The sequence below is a fragment of the Armigeres subalbatus genome, chromosome 1, assembly GCF_024139115.2.
Source record: "Armigeres subalbatus isolate Guangzhou_Male chromosome 1, GZ_Asu_2, whole genome shotgun sequence".
Taxonomy (NCBI): Eukaryota; Metazoa; Arthropoda; class Insecta; order Diptera; family Culicidae; genus Armigeres; species Armigeres subalbatus.
The window spans coordinates 101,856,795-101,876,973 of NC_085139.1; the positions used below are offsets into that span (position 1 = coordinate 101,856,795).

At 41.3% G+C, this 20,179-nt stretch overlaps 1 long non-coding RNA gene and 3 other non-coding genes across 4 annotated transcripts; 3 read left to right on the forward strand and 1 right to left on the reverse strand.

Moving 5' to 3' along the window:
- Window positions 1–7,478: 7,478 nt before the first annotated feature.
- Trnak-uuu (transfer RNA lysine (anticodon UUU)) lies at window positions 7,479–7,551 on the forward strand. Its single transcript has one exon. It is a non-coding gene; the product is annotated as a tRNA-Lys (tRNA).
- Window positions 7,552–7,647: 96 nt separating this feature from the next.
- On the reverse strand, window positions 7,648–7,816 carry Trnal-caa (transfer RNA leucine (anticodon CAA)). Its single transcript has 2 exons — window positions 7,779–7,816; window positions 7,648–7,692 (listed from the first exon to the last, which is right to left on the reverse strand). It is a non-coding gene; the product is annotated as a tRNA-Leu (tRNA).
- A 639-nt stretch (window positions 7,817–8,455) lies between these two features.
- On the forward strand, window positions 8,456–8,529 carry Trnai-aau (transfer RNA isoleucine (anticodon AAU)). Its single transcript has one exon. It is a non-coding gene; the product is annotated as a tRNA-Ile (tRNA).
- A 4,993-nt stretch (window positions 8,530–13,522) lies between these two features.
- LOC134202566 (uncharacterized) lies at window positions 13,523–14,302 on the forward strand. Its single transcript, XR_009977271.1, has 3 exons — window positions 13,523–13,621; window positions 13,841–14,097; window positions 14,159–14,302. It is a non-coding gene; the product is annotated as an uncharacterized LOC134202566 (long non-coding RNA).
- The last annotated feature ends 5,877 nt before the right edge of the window (window positions 14,303–20,179 follow it).

Consider the following 20,179-nt stretch of genomic DNA (forward strand, 5'->3'; position numbering starts at 1 on the left):
ATCTACAAAAGGGCGATAAGCTGGATTGTAGCAACTACCGCGCAATCACATTGCTGAACGCCGCCTACAAGGTACTCTTCCAAATTTTATGCCGCCGACTAACACCAATTGCAAGAGAGTTCGTGGGGCAGTACCAGGCGGGATTTATGGGTGAACGCTCTACCACAGACCAGGTGTTCGCCATACGTCAGGTATTGCAGAAATGCCGCGAATACAACGTGCCCACACATCATCTATCGGGACCAGCTATGGCAGCTAATGCACGAAAACGGATTTCCGGATAAACTGATACGGTTGATCAAGGCGACGATGGATCGGGTGATGTGCGTAGTTCGAGTTTCAGGGGCATTCTCGAGTCCCTTCGAAACGCGTAGAGGGTTACCGCAAGGTGATGGTCTTTCGTGTCTGCTATTCAACATCGCTTTGGAGGAAGTAATACGAAGGGCAGAGCTTGACACGAGTGGTACGATTTTCACGTAGTCCGTCCAGTTATTTGGTTTCGCCGACGACATTGATATCATGGCACGTAACTTTGAGAGGATTGAGGAAGCCTACATCAGTCTGAAAAGCGAAGCTAAACGGATTGGACTAGTCATCAACACGTCGAAGACGAAGTACATGATAGGAAGAGGCTCAAGAGAGGTCAATGTAAACCAGCCACCACGAGTTTGAATCAGTGGTGACGAAATCGAGGCGGTTGAAGAATTCGTGTACCTGGACTCACTGGTGACTGCCAATAACGATACCAGCAGAGAAATTCGGAGGCGCATAGTGGCTGGAAATCGTACGTACTTTGGACTCTGTAAGACGCTCCGATCGAATAGTGTTCGCCGCCGTACTGACAATCTACAAAACGCTCATTAGACCGGTAGTCCTCTACGGACACGAGACCTGGACGATGCTCATAGGGGACCAACGCGCACTTGGAGTTTTCGAAAGGAAAGGGCTGCGTACCATCTTTGGTGGGGTGCAGATTGCGGACGGTACGTGGAGGAAGCGAATGAACCACGAGTTGCATGAGCTGCTGGGAGAACCATCCTTTGTTCGTACCGCGAAAATCGGACGACTGCGGTGGGCCGGAATGTCGGACAATAACTAGGTTAAAATGGTTCTCGACAACGATCCGAAGGGCACAAGAAGGCGAGGTGCGCAGCGGGCAAGGTGGATCGAGCAGGTGGAAGATGATTTGCGGACTGCGTGGTTGGCGACGTGTAGCCATGGACCGAGCCGAATGAAGAAGACTCTCATATACCGCACAGGCCATAAAAACGGAGTTTTTCAACCAAAGCCACACTGTCAACTTCTTTGCTATCCATTTTCTCAGGAAGTTCAACCAAACTATCCGTGGAACTTCATTTTCGAACTTTCCTAACGCTAAGAAGATGAGTGAACACCAGAAAGACGATACGAATAAGATTTAAACATGTAGTTGTGTGCAACCTCCCTAAAATGTGGAGGCCCAATACCAAAACCAGCAGCTTTAAGAAGGGACGTAAGTTTTTCAAATTAATGTTTTGTTATTAAATGTCTTCAGCCGTTTGGGTTGAATTCATTCGTAAGTTTGTTGATTAAACGGAAATCCAGTAATTCCTCCAAAAATTTTCTTCAAAAACTCAAAAGAATTCTTCTAGAGATATCTGCAGAAAATGTTCAGAACATTCTGCCAGGAGACACCCTAAATATTTTTCGGAAATTTTCCTTCAAATTCGTTTAAAAGTGACTTCAGAATTGTATTTGAAGATTTTCCAAAAAAATCTTACAAGAAGTTCCATAAAAATTCTCCAAAAACTACTACTATTAAATCCTAAAAGATTTCATGATAAAATTTGTACAAAATCTGTAGAAACTCGCTCAGGAATTCCTGAATAAATACGTGTAGGAATTCCATGATAAATTTTCGCAGGAATTCCTGAAAAAGTTGTCAAAGAAATTCCTAGAGGAATTCGTATGATGTAGAAATATTCGAAGAAATATTTTGAGGGAGTCTTCATTACCAAGGTCTCCTACTTCTTTTCATACCAAATGTGTGGCTTGTACACAGCAAATAGATTTGAAAATTCAATGACATGTAAAATTGCAGCTCATCACATCGAACGAATTAACATTCGATATTCAATTAAATTTTACTGAATTTTACAAGCAAGCACAGTTTAAATTTATTTCAATTTGAAGGAACAGCAAGATCGATTGAATATTACGTTTATATGCATGCTCCAAATATGTGCATGAAAATACATTTAAAATCACAACATATTTTTATCTGTGTACTATGTTCGAAAGATTCTATCACAAACGCCCGAATGACACTCGCCCGAATTCCATTCGCCCGAATGTAACAGTCGCCCGAATTCCATTCGCCCGAAAAGACCAAACGCCCGAAAAGACCATTCGCCCGAATGGACCACTCGCCCGAATGCACCACTCGCCCGAATGGACCATTCGCCCGAATAGGTCATATATTTATGTATACTATAAAAACATGTTATTTTTTCTAATCATATTGAAAGAAAAAATATGCCAATCACCTGGAATATATGAACGTACCAGTTTGTTCAGTTTTTCAATCTTTTCTGCTATTTTAGATGTCTTCTTAGCCTGCAGTGGTCGTATCAGTGGTCGCATTTCTTTATTCTAGTTGGAACTGTTTTGGAACGCTGGAAAACGGAGGACTTCCTCGTTTCAAAAGCGTATTCCACTTATTATGCCACCCTAACATGTTATTGGAAGTTCGAGTAATACTTTTTAGGGTATTTTCATAGACCGACCATAGTGAAGGAGAGAAAATTGGGTCTCTAGTGGTCTTTTTGTGCGTTGGTTGGCGACCATTCACATGAGTCCGCTACGTTAGGCATGATGGACATTACGCATTACGGACGTTAGGGATAATGAACGTTAGGCATAATGGTCGTTTGGCATAATTCTACCTTCTTTATGTCATGGATTGTTCTTTGGGTCATTTATGTATAACGTCCATTATGCCTAACGGGACAACCCATTCACATAATACTTGATTACAAAAAAAAATACGTTTCTGTGGGCAAGACATTCGAACCTCCTTGAATGCCTTTGTTATATCTTAAAATGAAAAAAGTGCTAAGGTGACAAACTCTTTATAGGCGATTTGAAGTCTGTAATCCTACCCGTATGCCGATTGTTATTTTGGTTGAGGAGCAAGAAACATCCTTGAAACTTGAATTTTTGAAGACACGTTCCTCAGCATTAATCTCAGTCATCTTGAAATCCAATAGTATATACTCTGGATCTAACGTATACTGATAAATTTCGTTCCTTTAATGAATAAAAGACTGTATCATACGTTCCCGTGTTTTAGCATTAATACCAAGGGAACGAATCGACAGTGTTGACCTTCACCTATAGTTCCGTGAATTGTGAACACTTGAGCAAATTGTGGTGGAGCAGTTGAGAATGCTCCGTCAATTATCCAAATCTTAGCTTGTGCTTACAACACTGAATGATGTATTGAAGGAAATAGAAAGAACGTCCCATCATTACCATGGATAGTGGATCCCAAGAAAGGTTCTGCGTCCAATGTTGTCATATAGCATCTGTAGATATGCACATATACCGGCGTCACCGGCGTTACATTATACGACGTGGCTCGTTTTGCTTATCTTTAAAACGAATTTTGCTTGAACTTTAATACTTAGGGAATAAATCGTGTCTTCAATACATTTAGAAAGATCAATGTATGAAGAAAAGAAGGGTGAATTCCTATTTGCGCCTCTTATTTTTGACGATTGGTTTAAATAAATACCCTTGCAACATTATTTTTCGCTACAGCTCTTATTATTCCGTCAGGTTTTGATTCATTTCATGATGTTTGTGGACCGGTATAAGTGACCAGCATACATAAAACATATTTTAATATCAGATTCTCTCAACAATGCTGAGCGATTAAAATTTACTTTTTTTCTATGTGAATGGATTGCAAGACAGTGATGAGTGATGAGTAGATTTTATTTATAATCAATGTTAAATGGGGCTTTACACCTCATGAAAGTTTTCCGCCGGATTTTGGTCCCTGTACCCTGGGGAAAAAGTCTGCGAGCCGAATTCCCGAGGTGTGGAGCTACCTTAAAGGGCTTATATAAAGAAATCAAGTCATTGATTGAATATTATGAAAAAGAAAGAACATAACGTCGTTGATTTTCTTATTATTTCACATATAAACGAAACGAATATTTAGATACATGTGAGAGACGTGTACAACAAAATATGAGATAAGTAGGAAATCAAATATAGGGGGAATGACGGCTTTGGCAGATTTTGTTCTATTATTGTCAGAAGGGTTTTCTATAACTAATTATGCACAAATTTGGCCTAAACATTCTTTGAATATCAAAGAATATTGTGGCCAAATTTCATCAAATTCTGCTCAACAAAAACCCTCGGACAATAATAGAACTAAACCTGAAAAAGCCGTAATTTGATGATGATGATGATGATGATGGTCCCGCCACATATCCCTACAAAGGTTTGAGCTAGACGATTTATCTTTAGGATAATTAATTGAATGATATATATAAAAACAATTTAATCAGATTTGCGAAAAACAAAAACGATCTGGTTACCATCACAGATATGAATTACATAACTTTTCATTACTATCCAGCAAAAAAGATAAATTAAGAAAAAAAAACTGTTGTTTTCATCTACAGAGTAATAGTAATACTTCGAGTTTATACTAAAATGCAAAACTTGTGATACCTCTCGCACAGATTTCAAAAGTTCCACCAAGAATCGCGTTTCATGTTTTTACAAGACCACTTAACGTTTAGCACTCGTAAGCAGGCTTGTAAAATGTCATCTGCATGTCATTTGACTAATTTGTTAATAACTTTCTTCAGAAGTTAAATTCACATCATTCACGCCTGAGTAGGCCTATATTTTTGTTCAAGGGTACATTGCTCTAAATATAACATCTAAGGCTGAAGAGTAAAAACTCTCCAAAATGTCACGTGTCATTTGAATGACATTTGGCCTCCCACGCCCCAGATTACATATTCACAGCAATGTCTTGTTAGACAAAGTTGTAGGCACATTTAAGCGCTATAAGTTCGTCATTCATCAAGAATCAATTGCAGACTTCCGAAAAAAGTTCCGGGAAAATTATACAAACGAATGCAAATGACATTTTACAACACTGCTCGTAAGCATCAATAAAATTAATAATCTAAGTCGTCAACAAAACTAAAACTTGAAAAACAAAACTAAAACTTTACCCTACTATTTCTTTTTATTACAGTAAAACCTCCATGAGTCGATGTTCCATGACTCGATATCGACTCATGGAAGCAAATTATGTCATATTAAAAAATATTTTCTGGGTTACTGTGATGGTCCCTTCAATCAGCTTCCCAAGGATTTTCTATTCCACATCTCGATATTTCCAAGAGTCGACGGTCCCTTCAACATCGACTCATGGAGGTTTGACTGTATTCACAAAAAATCTTTTCATCAAGTAAGGTGAACAGTTTATTTGGGCATATAGTCTATTCGGGCGAATGATCCATTCGGGCGAATGGTCTTTTCGGGCGAATGGAATTCGGGCGAGTGTCATTCGGGCGTTTGTGATAGAACCGTTCGAAAAGAGTAGCGCAGAAAAGTATCTCATATTTAGAGGAACATGCTCCACAAGTCTCATGGAATTTAAATGCATTTTTAAATTAACCGTGTCTTACCTCTTTTTAATCATACCGGCTCAAGTGGGTTTCCCTATATTGAAATTTATTCGCCCTATATGGGACAAGATTCACGAGCTGGCTTCGGAACCATTTACTTTTCATCTCGACGCCCGAAAACAACTTGTCGATATGCAATATACAGCAAGGTTAGATAAATCAAGCTATTTCAGGAATAATGGCGTTAGTCGTAATAATATTCCCATTTCTACAAAAGGTATTGTGTCTCGAGTTTATTTTCGTGTTATGCGTCGCATTGAACGATTTATTTCATTGAGAGTAAATTGATGGTGAGATGTCTCAATTGCAACTACGGCCCTTATGTCTGCAAAAGGGTTGAAACACGACACGACATTCAAGATTCAACAAACGAAGCAGAGAACAACCAAAATCGGAAGTCGTTGTTCTGTTCTGTTTCTGTACGAGCTGGATTAGAGAATTGGGCTGGTTTTACGCATCTCATTCACATCGTCAGCAGCCGTGCTGAAGCTGATCCATACGGACGGTTAGTAACCTGAGGCCGAGTCCCGCTGCCCAACCATAGAAAACGGACACAACAGACAGTGGCGGCTTTGGCTGGTGTTCCAAACATTTCAACCGAATCAAAGCGATTGTTAAATTCGAACGAGCGATCGGTGCTCAGAAACTAATAAAAATCACGCTCTCTACCGCACAACAAAGCCATAAACAAAGGCAAAAATTGCGCGTTTGTGGGGAGAACAAGTCCGCCGCCAAACATAACCAAGCCAAATATTCCGCCATAGGTTAAAATTTGGTCCATGATAGGCAAACGTCAGCTTCAGCATGGATCACGGTTTCGGAGTGTATTCTCCTCCATTACTCTCGTCCTATGCAGCGGGAAGGTGATTTTATGATGTTTGTTTTCAATCAGCGCTGCCGAAAGAGCCGCTGGCATGACCGGCTGCATACTTCATCAGAAAGCGCTGCAATGGGACCCTTTTTTGCGGTTGGCCAACAATTTTGTTCGCTTTCCTATACAGAACCGGTGTGCGGGGCAATTAATTAGTTAAATTTGATACCCACCAGCCCCGCACAAAGGCCACGGACACAGTTTTGTGTTATGGCAGTTTTTGCTGCTTGCAACAACAAAACAAACAGCTGTGACCACGCTTCCGTAAGCCAGGAAGGGAAAATAAATGTTGACAAAATTGAAAATCAGTTTGATTTGACAATGAATACTTATTACTAATTGACAGAATTTGACAGTAGTTGACAGCACTTTTGCATAGTAAACAAAATTAATCACTGCACGCCTCAAACCACAGAAATAATTCAATCATCTATCACGTAACATTGACATCACTCGTTCACCACTTGACTTGGTTGTAGAAAAGAATCAAACAGGTTCTCTGTTTTGTTTATGTTTTATCATTCGTTGTGTTCTTTTGCCGTGAACTTCATTCAAGCGTTTGTTCCGCGCGGGCTTCCGTTCATCCACACTGCCAACCCCGTTGACTCACTGCAAAACTATCAGAGCCGTGTGTTGCTCTTGCTGCTGTTGTCGGTTTATTCTTAGCACAAATTCACACGCCCCGATCGGTGAGTATGGACGACAGACGGATAGATGTTTGGGCTGTATACAAGCGAACGAAGAGTGCGCGTACGTCACGTCCACTCATGTTCTCAGCGTATTCTACGTTTCGGTAGTAGTGCGATGACGATGGTGGAAGAGGTAGAATACTCGACAACCGTAGAATCATAGCGGGAAATAATCGGTAGAAGCGGTAGCGTTCTGAGCTCACCCATCTTCATGAAGCCCGGGTAGCTCAGTCGGTAGAGCGTTGGACTTTTAATCCAACGGTCTAGGGTTCAAGTCCCTATTCGGGCGGATAATTTTTTTGTCTCCTCCAATGGTCCAAAGTTTCGTAGAATAATTCTCAACATTTAAACAATTTTCTCAAAATGAACGAAGTAAAAAAGTTCTTGTCAGAAGTGGGATTCGAACCCACGCCCTCAGAGAGGACCAGAACGCTCGGGATTATCTAGAGAACTGAGTGTTTTCCCGGTGGAAGCGGATTTGAACCCACTACCGCCGAATCTCAGCAAGATCTAACTCTTGAGTCTGGCGCCTTAGACCGCTCGGCCATCCTGACATGTGTGAGCTAAATGGTCCGACTAGCACTTTTCCGCGCTTCTCCTGTTCTCCTAAATTAATACCATCCGTTTATTCGTTGGTCGCATTTCATATTGGATTTTTTTTCTCGTGTGACTCATCTTCCGTATGGGAAGCGGCACATGCATATCGCACCGAGTCTAATAAATCGAAAGACAGCGCGCCGGCAGCTACCCGCAGAGCGAATTAGGCGGCAAAGCATGCGCAGTAAAATAGTGACTGAGCGAATGGTGATGGCGTTGGTATTGAACTCGACGAAGCACCGCATGGCTGCGGTAATGGGATGTCAAAAAGGTCGTGCCCTCGTGATTATTCGTTGAAGATGTTGCGGATAATGAGGGGGATTCCATTCGTTTTTAAGGTACCAAACCGACTCGGTCACCTTGACCGGTTTACCTAGATCTGTTGTTGTTGGTCGTGTTTGTCGGGTGCGATTTTCGTTAAGTTTCATATCAGAAGGCAACTGACAAAGCAAGGTAGATAGGTAATCGTTTTTTATGTTGATTTACTAGTTTTAATCTGAGACGTTTTAATGAGCTGAGATTTGCAATGATTAGCAATTACGGGGTATACAGAGCCAAAGATTGTTGATTGAATGTTGTCGTTCCGATAAACAAGCGGCTCCATAGCTCAGCTGGTTAGAGCGTCGTGCTAATAACGCGAAGGTCGTGAGTTCGATCCTCTCTGGAGCCAGAATTTCTTTTTAACACTTTATAAGGCAGACGAATCTAAACAATAAATTAACAAAAACAACAATAGGACACAATGTTGACATGGTATTAAACTCAAATGTATGTTTGTTATACATTAAACAGTTCAGAAACATTGAAAAATTGGTGGCAATATAGTTGCCACTGCCCGCCAAGCGGTAAAACATTGGTGGCAATATAGTTAAGTACTGCCCGCGAAGCGGGACAACATTGGTGGCAATATAGTTGCCACTGCCCGGCAAGCGGGAAAACAGGCAACAACAAAAATATAAAAAGATTTTTAAAAATTTGGTTTTACGTAGAACCAGTCAAATCAAGGTACGTTACATTTTTTGGTGAAGAGTCCTAGTCAGAAAACGCATTATAAGTGAAAAAAAAAAATTTCGCGTTTTTTCTCCCAAGGGGGGACCCTTGGGAAAAAAACACAATTTCGTCAAAAATCCAAAAACCAAATATACAGAAAGGCAAAGCTTTTTTCACGCTAATCACGTAGTAATCTAACACAGGAGATTCAAAATAATTGATACCAACGGGAAAAAATATATCTTTGACTTTTTTTAACGAGTTATAACTGAAAATCCTTCTTCCACTCGAAACTTACGATCTGCTCGTAAAAAATCTGTTCTCAAATTGACATTTCAATTTTTTTTATGGCTCAAATTAATCTGGGGTGTTACTAGGAAGCAAATAAAGTCACTATATGTGAAACAATAAGTAGAGCTCTTGTTAATAAATAGAAAAACATATTATTTGTTGGTGGCAATATAGTTGCCACTGCCTTATAAAGGGTTAATAATGACATAACTGATTATTGGCCCAGCTCAGTGACCATGATGCTGATGAAAATAGTGACTACTACTATTGTCAATGTTACATTTAGGACTCAAAAACATTATGGTTTTAAGAAAAGATATTTTAGTTACTAGATAAAGATTGTCACTGTCGTCGCTGTCCAGAGCATCTTTTGCTGGCGAGGATAGGGGAGCTAAATGTCAAAGAAGGAAAATCCATACTATTTGACAGCTTGGTACCCAACATGTTCCGGACAGCAGAACAAATGGAACCGAAGCGACAATCTTTATCTAGTAATTAAAATATCTTTTGTTTTAGGATTGTTCCGAAAACTATTACCCACATTTCACATATGTATGTTCATTATTCTAGTTACTTTCCAAAAAAAACTAAACGACTTACAAAACGAATCAATTTAAGAAAAAAAAACTTTCGTGCCATTTGAAATTGAAAGAAAAATATTGACAAACTTGTCCATTCGTTTTCTTAAAACTAAGTTTTTATCTCTTACGCCGCTTTGATATTTACCTCTTCATTTATGATAGTTTGTAGTAATTCAAGGAATAGAGCTTTGAAACTAATTTCTGATGAGATACATGCAGCAAAATAATCAATTCAAACAAGTGAATATTTCGAAAAACTTTTTACAATAGAAATTGTTGGAGGCCTCACATTTTTTTCTCGTAAATTACTAAAGATTTTTTTTGGAAATACCTCCAGGAAAATAACTTCCCAGAAATTAGTTTGGTAATTTCTTCGGGAATTCCTTCAGAACTTCTTACAGAAATTTCTTCAGAAAATCATTTGGGGATTCCTTTACGAGTTCCTTCAGAAATTCTTTTAGCAATTTCCTCGGAAATGTTTAAAGGAATTCCTTTGAAAACTTGCACTACTAGTTAAGCTTGGCAAAATAATGTTAATGGCTACAACGCTTCTAGCGTTCTAGCGATTTCTTTGGAAATTCCTCCAGTAATTTTTCAAAAATTCCTTCGGACATTTCTAGAGAATTTCTTTCAATAACTCTATTCAGAATTTATTCGGAAATTCATTTTGGAATCCCTTAAAGAAATCCTTTAAAAATTCTTTTAGGGATTCTTTCTAGAATACCTTAAGAAATTCCTTTGATAATTCCTCTTGAACAAACAATAAGAAATTCCTTAAGGAATTCTTTCGAAAATCCTTCACGAATTCCTTCAGATTTTTTTTTAAATACCTTCAGGTTCTTCTTCAGGAATTCCGTAAAGAATCCTTCGGAAATTCCTCCAAAAATTCCTTTTGAAATTCTTCCAGGAGATCTTTTATTCTGAAAATTCCGCAAGGAACAGTTAAGAAAATTATGCAAATAATTCTTAGGATATACTCCTTTAGTGATTCCTTTGAATAAACCTCTGGGAATTCCTTTGAGAAAATGACCCAGAAATTATTTGGCAAGGTTCTTAGTAATTTAGTATTTTTTAATACTTTTCTGAAGATTTTTTGATGAAAAGAATTTTCAAAGCAAACTCTAATTGATTTCCCGAATAAATTCTTGGATTTCTCAGCAGACACGCAATCCTCGCATCGTTCCAGTTCGAGGCAGCAGCCTGCAGCACGTACGGACGTGTTTTTGCTCGCGCTTTTTTTTCTCTCGTGTTTTCTCTCGTTCGTTCGCTGTTTACGTTTTCGCTTCGTCGCGTTGGCGTTATTTTCTCCCGGACCCGTCATGGGAGACTCGGTGGCCGATTCGGTCGCTGGAAAAGTGCCTAAGCGCATTGTTCTTGGAGGGGCGGGTAACCCCTCCAAGCAGCTTTTGCAGAGCAACGTGTTCTCGCTGTTGCCGCTTGATGACGCCGGCAATCCGCCTAAAAAGAGGAAGAAGCAGCAATCGCAGCTGCCGCAGGTGCAACCATAGCGGAAGAAGAATTGCCCGCCTGTGTTTGTTAAGGGTGATCCGCCGGATTTACGCCCAAAAATTCGCCAGCTGATCGCTAAGGGGCTGAGATGTACTTTTCGGCTCTGTAGCGAGGGCGTTAAAGTGATGCCGGCAAACAAGAACCATCATCAATTTGTCGTGGAGTTCCTCGATGTCCACAAGTATGAGTACTACACTCATGACCACCCCGGCACGAAGCCGCTCAAGGCTTTGCTGCGAGGACTCCACGACATGAAGGAGGAAGAGCTCCAAGCAAAGTTTGAAAGTTGCGGACTGAAGCCAGTAGCCGTGCACAAGATCGCTCGTCACGACAAGGCGAGGAGATATCGCGACCAGCTTTACCGGATCCATCTGGAGCACGGCTCCACTTCCTGGAAGGACCTTTGGCGTTATAAATTACACCGTCGTTGACTGGGAGCAATATCGGCCAGTGCACCGCGATGTCACGCAATGCACCAACTGCTTCAATTTCGGGCACGGCACCAGGAACTGCCGCATGAAGCCGCGCTGCAACAAGTGTGGCGAACCCCATCCGACTGACGAGTGCGACAAAATGGAGGTGGCCGATCCCAAGTGCGCCAACTGTGGCGACAAACATCGGGCCACCACAAAGGGCTTCCCAAAGCGAGCCGAGTTCCTGGAAATCCGGAAGAAGGCTTCTACCAGGACTATTCCGAAGAAGAATCGTGTTCCTGTAATCAACGAGGTGAACTTCTCAGCCATCCCGGCTCCCCGTCGTGTGATTCCAATACTCCCACCGCTACAGCCGCACAAGCGATTGGCAGAGGCAGCTGCATCGGTCCAAGCTCCAGCATTGTCGGCACCATCCACCAGCGAATGGCCCCCGCTCCCTCCTCCTGAGTTCCGTCGGCAGTCGGAGAACGAAGCTGTCCCACCGGAAGAATCTGCCCCGCTGTACACTCCGGAGCAACTGATGCCGATCTTCGCGCAGTTCGCCACTCGGCTGGGCGGCTGCAAAACCCGCTTCGACCAGGTCTTCACTCTTGGCATGTTCATCATTGAAAATGGCTGCTAGGGTGGGCCTGGTCAACTGGAACGCTTGCTCGCTAAAGAGCAAAATAATTGAGCTGATGGATTTCTTTGAGGAGAAGGAAATAGACGTGGCGTTCGTCACCGAAACGCACCTAAAACCGGAGGTGAACCTCAACATCCCGGGCTTCCGCATCGTGCGACTTGACCGGCCGACCAGGGGAGGCGGTGTGGCTATCGCTCTTCGCTACAACATCAACTGTCGTCTGCTTCCAAGCTTCCAGCTCAGTGTCATCGAGGCCATCGGTGTCGAAATCACCACTTCTGTCGGCCGAATCGCGCTCATCGCGGCGTACTGTCCAACACAAGCCAAAGCCGGCGATGGACCCAAGTAACCATAAGCTTCATAAGCTTGCCTTACATTAGCTTTATATTAAGTTATAATACTGTCTTTTAAAGCTAACTAGCATTATGTGCTAATATAATGCAAACTTAATGCTACAAAAGGCGAAATAGCGTGCAAATATAATGCAATGATGAAAGCACTTGTGTAGCACCTCTGATGCTATTTTAATGCAGCAAAATAATTCTGTCATGTCTGGCGGCTCGTTTGTAGCACTGCTAATGCTATTAGGAAGCATTTGTGTTTTCCATGGTCATCAGGATTTTTTTTTATTTTAAACGTTTTCGTTTTTAATAGAAATACAGACGAAAAAAATGATGTTGAAGATTTGTAAAAACCTTCGTCATCGGGTTCACTATTTTTTCCTCTACTTGTATATGAATTAGCTAAATCCTAAGCTTTAGATATCAAACTTCTTCGGGGCTCGAACTGAGGTCCTTATGGGTGTTTTCGTCATTCTTCACTGGAGTGCTCCTTTGCTGCCTGGGCCATACTGGATATGTATGAATGCAATGAAAAGTGATCAATATTAACTATAGGTTCATTTTATTCAAGCTCGAATAAACAGAGGTGCCAGTCTGCATGTACTGACTGTAATGAACGTAAACGATTACATTACTTTGTGAACACTTATAAGAGTTGTACATATGATTACGTAAGTATAAACCCACGTGTGTTTACGTTATTATATCAGCATCCTGTAAGCTATTTATTCATAAATTCTATCCCTATTATGTTTTTAGTAAATTTCATAATTTGAATAACATTTATATAATGATTGGATGTTATACTGAATATACTGTAAAACTGGCAGCTCTGCCCTAAAAAGTCGATAAGAAAAACGTCAAATCCAACTTAATAAATAACAAAACAATAATCGTATAATTTTAGTAGCCTTTCGTATTCTTAAACTTTTGGCTCTTTATGCTTTATTTCTGATGAACTTTGTGTTAATTTTAATTGTTTTTGCGTTAATAGGTAAGTTATTTACAACGGAATAAAATATTAGGGGATTCACTAAACGGCGTAGGTTGCTGCGTAGCTGTTTATAGAAATGTTTCATGGGCGATTTGAAATATGTCCCTTATGATTGTGCGTGAAACATTTCTATAATCAGATACGCAGCAACGTCTCAGGCAGCAACCTACGCCGTTTAGTGAATACCCCTATTGTGTTATACTTTTCTATTTCGTACAGGTACAATGAGTAGCCTGAGCAGCCTTCGCCGTAGGTTGCACTTCTGGTCGCACGAAGCGAATGGAGAACGAAAGCCCTGGTCCTGGACGTGATTTGTGTATGGAAAAGAGCATATTTTTTCCAGCTCTCGGATTAGGGAAATGATGGTCAAAATCGAGGTTCCAATCATACCAGCAAATACCAAAAGGCTGAGCGCCTACCGGCGTAAATTGAAACGCAACACAACAATTTTGATATAATTCGACCGCCTCGACTAAGTAAGTTTAGACTACCCTTTAACGTGTTATTAAATACCTATATTATTTTGCATTTCTACAGACAATTTGTGAGAGAAAACTTATGGAGAATTGAGGCACCATATAGGGAATTATTCCCATATGATTTCCGAGGTGGCAGGACTTCGACACATCTCAATTACAGACAAGAATCAAAATGTGGTGGAGCATCATCACGGGCTGTGTGAATACTAATTTTCAAGAAGGATCGGTGCAATATATTGAAAAAGAAAAACCTGTGATCTGAACGAGTTTTATTATTTTTTCCGAAACGTGAAGTTTATGATGAGCCGGATTTCTAAAGTGTTATCTTCCCGACTCTCCCAGTATTTAGAAGACAAAACTTGTGTCACTGCTTTAAGAATATCAAATAAGGCGTGGAATTTTGCATATCTTAGAATGTTTTCTGCTCTTTCAAGTCCATGCTATTTATACAATTGCGACAAAGGCTGCGGCTGATTGTCAATTAGGTCCTCAATATCTAAAAATAGATTTGACGATTGCAGATTTACGACAAATATGCCCTTGAAATGTCCAGTGTTTCAATGCACTAAATGAGCACTATAGACGAATGTAATGCTAATATTGATGCCAAATTTCCCTGTGCTACAATGCATTAGAGATGCTAGTATAAGACATGTACGCTTCATGATTGCTATTATCAAGCTTTTATGCAGCACAAATGCCAATATAAGGCCATTAGTATGCAGTAGATTAATGCTTACGGTTACTTGGGGATCATCGGCTGCCCTTCGGAGGGACATCGTCAAGCTCACGCGGAGGCAAGGTCAGTATATACCATTGCCGGCGACCTAAATGCCCAAACATCAAACCATCAAGCAACAGTCGCGGCAATCGAAACGGCACCATCTGGAGCAACGACATGGAGGAAGGTCACTACACGATCTTGAGCCCGGATTCCCCCACTCGGCTGAGTCGGTCCGGTGTCCACGCAACCCTCGACCTCTACATAACAAACATGAATCACCACGTCTCGCAGCCGGTCGTCTACCAGGAGTTCAGCTCGGATCACTATCCGGTGGTGGCGGAAGTGGGCTCCTCGGTCAATCAGCAATTACGGCGAAACTATCAGCGAGTGAACTGGCAGCGGTTCCAGCAGTCCGTCGACAACTCCGTCGATTACGAGGTGCGTCCGGAGACGCCTGAAAGTATCGACCGCCAGCTGTGCACCATCGAAGAGGCAGTCTCGGTGGACAGAGAGCAGCATGTCCCGACGGCTCGGCAGGTAAACATCGATACACTCACCAAAGATTTGATTCGATTGCGGAATGTCACTCGCAGACAGTTCCAGCGTACTGGACTGCCTGAGCTTAAGTGGAATGGTGGACCTCAAAAATAACGACTTCTCGAATAAGATCCGCACTCTCTCAGATTATGCTAAGCTGTTCTGGAAAATGACCAAAATACTAAAATCCAAGCCAAATCGTAATAGATTTTTCAAGGAATTTCTCCAGGTGATTCTCCTAGAGTTCTTCCATGTATTTCTTTGGGAATTTTCTCAAGAAATCCTTCAGATATTTCTATAACTCCTCAAGGTAATCCAGGAAGCCAGGAAATCTAGGAGCACCAGGAAACCCCTCCATGACATCTTCCAGATAATTCCTCAAAGAATGAATCCAGGAATCTCTCTTCACAGAGCAAACAAAATAAGAGAAACTTTGTATTTTTAGGAGTTAAAATTTTTCATTCAAAAATAAAATTGATTGGTTCGAAAGAAAGAAACAGAATCATCTACTAATTCCATGCAAAAGCGCGTTCCAAACGATCAGGAGCCTTCGGCTTTCGACTAATTGATTTCGTCGCTTCCAAGAATGGCCATTCGCAGCACCTACTTCCAACACAGCCTTCCAAATCGACGTTCTGATTGAAAGACGGCACTTCTCCGATATTATCGACGTCAGGACATATCGTAGCGCTAACATCGACTCTGGGGCCCTCCTTATCCGTGCGGTAAGACACGCGGCTACAAAGCAAGACCATGCTGAGGGTGGCTGGGTTCGATTCTCGGTGCCGGTCTAGGCAATTTTCGGATTGGAAATTGTCTCGACTTCCCTGGGAATTAGGTATCATCGTGTTAGCCTCATGATATACGAATGCAAAATGGTAACTTGGCTAAGAAACCTCGCAGTTAATAACTGTGGAAATGCTTAATGAACACTAAGCTGCGAGGCGGCTCTGTCCCAGTGTGGGGATGTAATGCCAATAAGAAGAAGAAGAACATCGACTCTGACCACTATCTGGTGATGGTTAAACTGCGCCCAAAACTATCCGTCATCAACAATGTTCGGTACCGACGACCGCCGCGGTATGACCTAGAGCGACTGAAGCAAGATGTCGCCACTGCATACGCGCAGTATCTCAAGGCAGCGTTGCCGGAAGAGGGTGAGCTCGATAGGGCCCCTCTTGAGGACTGCTGGAATACAGTCAAAGCAGCCATTAACGACGCAGCGGAGAACGATTGGTTCGACGAAGAGTGCAGACAGATTCTGGAGGAGAAGGACGCAGCGTGGGTGATCGCGCTGCTGCAAGGTACCCGGCAGATCGTTGAACGTTATAGACTGAAGCGGAGACAGCAGACCCGCTTTTTGACGTAGGACTTACGTCTTTCTTTACTATACTGGGTGTCATTTAATTTTTTGGAAATCGAGAGCCTTTCATTGGGAAGAAAGATTCCTAACGTTACTAGCGCCTTTATCTTTCGATGGATTTTGAAGATTTATATATTAATCGACTCGGACACTCTCCAGCAATTTGCCTATTTCATTGAAAGTTAAGATTATTAACGATAAGCTATTGAATATTCCAAATCTTGTCAAAGTCAGTAAAAATTTCATATGTAACCAATCCCGTGCATTCCTATCACGGACATCAGAATGCGGTATGTCACGGGCCTTCGGGTCCACCGCAAGATTTTCTTTGTGTATAAAAGAAGCAGTGCCTGCCGTGTGCGAGACATTACAATTTGTGACAGCAGCGCGTACTGACGTGCTTTTCGCTCTCGCATTTTTCGTTTCGTTCGTTCGTTCGCTGTGTTTACCCACACAGCATACAGTCGCTAGCGGTAGAACTGCTGGTGGGTCTGCGAATATGCATGAAAGAAGAGGGTGCATTTTTTTGTCATTCTGTGCTTGATGATGGTCGGATGCAGTGGTGTCGGTTGCGATGGATGCAATCGCCCATCGTATCGCTCGGAGTTCACGGCTAGAGGCCGATGATGGCTGAGGCAGCGAGGGCAGCGGTGGTGGATGACGAAGAATAAAATTAGCCCAGAGAGATTTGGTCTGATCATCCACGGAAAGTAATTGATTTCATAATTCATTAAACTCCATAGATCCAAAAGTTAAAAGCAGGGTTGTTACGGCTACGCGGATTTCGCGATTTTCGTGGATTACGCGGTTTTCGCGGATTTGGCGCGGATTTACGTAACGATTTTAGGGCTTCGCGCGGATTTAGTTTTAGGTGAAAATTAAACCAATAAAATGCTGAATCTAGGGACGTTTATTTGAAAATTAATTTTATGTACATCTTGATGGGCTTTATTTTTGTTAGCAAATGTTCTTGAGAACAAAATTAACGTGTGAAGTAAATTACTCACATTATTTTTCGGATATTCACAAGCCCTGTTTGAATTCCATGATTACACTCATAAGCATTAATTAAACAAATGTTATGAGGAGAGGGGCGTCACTTGTTGTCATTTTTAAACTATTCTGAAACATGACACATACAAAACATGTCTGTTGAAGGACATGAACATGAACATGAGTTGCAAATCAACGAAGCTTCAGCAACTACGTTTGATTTTGAATTATTTTATTCTTGATACGAATTCAAATAATTTCAATACAAAGTTTTGTTGATTAAACGAAGTTGTATGGTCTAATTCCTTAAAAACGCAAGTTTGTCTTATGATCAATAATTACAACAAAGTTGCATAATTTATTACTTCAGAAGAAATTAATTCCTGACACACTGATAATAACGAAACAAAACATGACAAAGTCATCTAAAAAGCGGTGCTTATTGAAATAGTATTAGCTGTTTAGCTCTTGTTCACTCAGCCTCAGTACTTCTAGTGGTGAAAAGGGCCATCTAGAAGGGGTTGTTATATTAACTGCGACTTCCTTAACCCTATTTTCAATTTGGTACAAACATGTGAAAGTTGAAGTTTTAAAACATAATACAAATCAGTAATATTATAAAAACAAACTCGAAAAGAAGACTTTCAGTAAATTGTGGTAATCAAAATTGATGTTTAACGTGTATTTGCTTAAGATTTAGTTTTGGGTTGCGGGGATTTGGCGCGGAATGGATTTCATGTCGCGCGGAAATGGCGCGGATTTGATTTTAGTTAAATGTAAATACGTTATGTTTATAAAAGTCCTACGTCTACTCGCGGTTATGTTAAAAACATTACCCATCGCTCTTTTTTTCAGGAGAAGAAACGCCGCCTGGAAGAAGGGGTATGTGAAGAGATGGAACAGCTGCGCCGTTCTCAAGAAACACGCAATTTCTATCAGAAGCTCAACGAATCCCGAAAAGGCTTCGTGTCGCGAGCCGAAATGTGCAGGAATAAGGATCGGAGCATCTTGACGAATGAAAGTGTGGTGATCGAAAGGTGGAAGCCGCACTACGAAGAACATTTAAATGACGCTGAGAGTACAGGCAGTGATAGTCAAGGCAGTGGAGGAAATGACTACGTCAGTTCAGCGGACGATGGAAGTTAAGGATGCGATTCAACAGCTAAAGACCAATAAAGTAGCTGGCTAGGATGGTATCGGCCACTTGCCTGCACAAACTGATAGTCAGAATCTGGGAAACTGAACAGCTACCGGAGGAGTAGAAGGAAGGGGCTCATGCTCCATCTACAAGAAAGGCGGCATCGCTTCAAGGTGGCATACGACAGTATAGACCGCGTAGAGCTATGACAAATTATGGACAAGAACACCAGACTGGCTTACCAGACTGATCAAAGCAACGGGGGATGATGTGCCAAACTGTGTGAAGATTTCTGGCGAACACTCCAGTTCGTTCGAATCGCGCGGGGTCAAGACAAGGTGATAGACTTGTGCCCTGTTGTTCAACAGGCGCTAGAACAGGCCTGCAACTTTTCAAGCCAAAGGCCAATTCTAAATTCACGCTTGTGGCGGCCAGAATTTATTCACATAACTTTTAATTACTTTCAAAATAATCATTTTTTTTTCATTTACTAGAAACACTAAACACGATTTTGAACGCAACATCAAACAATCTTCTTCTTCTTCTTATTGGCATTACATCCCACACTGAGACAGAGCCGCCTCGCAACTTAGTCTACATTAAGCACTTCCACAGTTATTAACTATGAGGTTTCTAGCCAAGCTACCATTTTGCATCTGTATATCATGAGGCTAACACGATGATACTTTTATGCCCAAGGAAGTCGAGACAATTTCAATCCGAAAATTGCCTGACCGGCACCGGGAATCGAACCCAGCCACCCTCAGCATGGTCTTGCTTTATAGCGCCTTACGCACGGCTAAGGAGGGCCCACATCACAACACATAACATCAAACAATCTTTTTTGTTTATTTTGTTTTCGTCGTTGCATTAGAGATCCATTTGAAACATTTAATAAAATTATTCACACCATTTAAACAAAATTTGTTGCTCGTCACTACGAGCGCCATTTTGAATGTTTTCATGGTTTTCGGTAAAAAATGGAAATTTCGTTACTTTAACAGCATATTGAACAGATTTGCATGAACTATTTGTAGAAATGTACAGATTTCAGAAACCCACTGTGCGAAAGTGCTTTATGTTCAAGTCATTGTGATGTTTGGTGATATCTGCTAGAAATGCCAAGTGACTCATCTATGCAGGATCATTCTACTCGGGCAGTGGTTTTCTTTCACCTTTTAGAAAAGGTTTTCTTTTCGAATAGAACAAAATCTCTCAAGGATTGTACCACGGCTTAGTCACTGAAATTCGCAAAATTGAGTTCCCTAACGTTGATAAAGTTGATTGTCTTAATAACGAGCGTCAAGCCATTAGGTTTTTCAAA